Raw genomic sequence first — 2777 nt, 5'->3', positions numbered from 1 at the left:
AGGAGGCAGAAGCTGCAGTAAGTACTCTCTCCTTCCCTGCACCCTTGCTGGGTGACATCATCTTTGGGTTGATGGTTTTGTTGCATGCAGGTCACATGCTGTATTCTCTAGCTGCGCGCCCAGGTCAGCATGTAGAACTTGCACTGTACTGCCAGCTGCCAACTTGCTTGGTTTCTGAAGTCACCTGATTCTGGCCAGGACTGGAACTGGACTAGTAGTGCTGAAAGATGCTCCAGCCTTTTTATGGATATCAGCCTTGTTTTGGGGGAGCCCCCTTGATTTTGCTGCTGGCAGGAACAAAAACCCCTGTAGCCCAGGGCAGCTTAGCTGCTGACTCCTTTTTTTCTCTGATAAAATGGACAGCACTGGTGGGCTGGGACCTGAGGGTGGGGGGGTAGCGGGTCAGGAATGAGGGACACTGGGTTGGGACTGGCCATTGATGCTTACAAATGGGTACTGGTACAAAAAAGGTTGAGAACCACTGCAATAGCCTGTACCTCTCTCAGGAAGGAATATTAACCTACATGGAGCTCTAATGCTAACAGAGCTGCACTGCTTCTGGTACCTGAGCTAGCTTGGCTGTATCTTTGTGCTGCTATGTATTGTGCAGTGAAGACAAATCCCCAGTATGTTTACAGAAAGAGAAAAATATAACTAACATGGCTAGAACTGGATGTTCTCTCTGACTTGAATTACAACACTGCTCTCTTCATGGGCTTTGGACCAGACACCAGCTTTGCAGGGGTTTTTAAAGAGAAAGGCACTTCGCACATGAGGAAGTGTGTGAAAACATCTGAAGGTATGCAGGCTGCCAGCAGGAGACTCTGTAAGTGTCAGAAGGAGAGAAGCTGCAGAGAAAAGTGGGAAGCTTCCTAAGAAATCATTATGTCTCTACATCCTGTTACTAGCAATAGTGTGGTCATGCTTTACTGAACCAACTAATAATATCCCTGGCTGCTCAGAAACCACACAAAGCAGTTGAAAGCAAATTGGCAATGTCCAAACTGCTGTGTAGCCCTGCCATGTGCAAGGTCACACAAACATTCAGCCACAAAGACATCAGTGTGCAACTCTAAGCCCATGTGCAATATCCACAGTATCAAGCATGTACCAAGGACATTGCTAACACCAAAAGCACTTGTTACATGTTATGTTTCATAGATGTTTAGGGTCAGAAGGAACCTAAGCAGATCATCAAGCCTGACCTCCTGCCCTGGGCAGGAAAGAGCACTGGGGTAAGGTGACCCTAGCCAGGTGCTTGTCCAGTCTCCTCTTAAAGACCTCAAAGGTAGGGGAGAGCACCACCTCCCTTGGAAGCCCATTCCAGATTCTGCTAACCCTTACTATAAAGAAATTCGTCCTGATGTCTAATCTAAATCTGCTTTCTGTCAGTTTGTGGCTGTTGTTTCCAGTAACTCCAAGGGGTGCCCTGGTAAACAGAGCATCTCCTATTTCTTGCTGTCCCTCTCTGATGAATTTGTAGATGGCCACCAAATCCCCTCTCAGCCTTCTCTTGCAGAGGCTGAAGAGCTCCAAGTCCTTTAATCTCTCCACATGGTGCCTTACCTCCAGGCCCCTAACCATCTGAGTAGCCCTCCTCTGGTTTTCCGCATCCCTCTTGAAGTGCTGCGCCCAAAACTGAATGCAGTACTCCAGCTGTGGCCTTACCAACGCTGCATAGAGCGGAAGTATCACCTCCCTAGACTTGTTCATAATACAAGAATCCATGCAAGGGGACTCTGCAGAAGCACTTCTGGTACTTTTTTTAATTGTACATACATGCGCAAATTCTAGGGAAACTCACCACATTCCTCCCAACCGTGAGATGCAGAGGAACTGAGGTAAGTGAGTTCCTGGAAAAGAGGTGTAGTTGCAAGCACACCAAGCAGTTACTCATAATTCTTCACTGATTACATGGGACTCAGATTACAAAGGGGTGACAGTGAGAGGCACAAGGTATAAAATACTAGGTGTAATGGCAGAATTGTGTAGAATCATCAGCTCTTCATCCAAGCAGTACAAGGCGCAACAAGAGCAGGACACCAAAAACAACAACACAACCATCATCATTGTGTCCCAAGAAAAGAGAAGCAAAGTTCTGACCACTAACACACACAGTACGAGGAGCATTACTATCAGAAAGGGATGGTTGGTGGTATCCTTGTGAATATACATTATACATACATATAGAGTGAGTGCATCCAAGTGTGCAAACTCCACATTGAACCACAGCAGGACAGGGTTAAGATTCTGTTCTGAAAGCACAATTAAATTAGCCCTACCTGCCAGAAATGTCAAGCCTAGAGGAAGAGCTCTCCAGCTGTACTTGATTAGGTGGGGGATCAGGAGATAAAAAGCTCAAAAAGATAGCAAGGGTTTTAACCCAGGCAAGAACCAGTTTCTGGAGCTTTAATACTTACAGCCAGTCACTGGGCTGCCTAGGGGAAAGCTTTATTCAGGTGACAAACTAGTGTCTGTTAGTTAATGGAACATACTAAGCACATTTACCTAAGATAAGAGAAGGCAAAATATGGTCCAAAGGGGCTATTTCCTCTGGTGATGACCCTATTCTGTGCCAACCTAGGGCACAAGCTCTTTGTTAATTTATTTGCTTGTTTTAAGAAAAGATTTCTTTCCTTAAAATGTCAACTAAATATGTGATATTTTTCTTGGCTGCAACTGAAGCCAGTGTCTATGGGTGGGAAATGAGCAATTGGTCTTAAGAGTAGGCTGATGTCTCCTAATGGAAACCTTTGTGCTGTTCTAGGGCCTCTGTT

This window comes from Gavialis gangeticus, unplaced genomic scaffold (genome assembly GCF_001723915.1).
Source record: "Gavialis gangeticus isolate Ggan-Ray unplaced genomic scaffold, GavGan_comp1, whole genome shotgun sequence".
Classification (NCBI taxonomy): domain Eukaryota; kingdom Metazoa; phylum Chordata; order Crocodylia; family Gavialidae; genus Gavialis; species Gavialis gangeticus.
The sequence above is the reverse complement of the archived record's forward strand: the minus strand, read 5'-3'. Positions refer to the sequence as shown.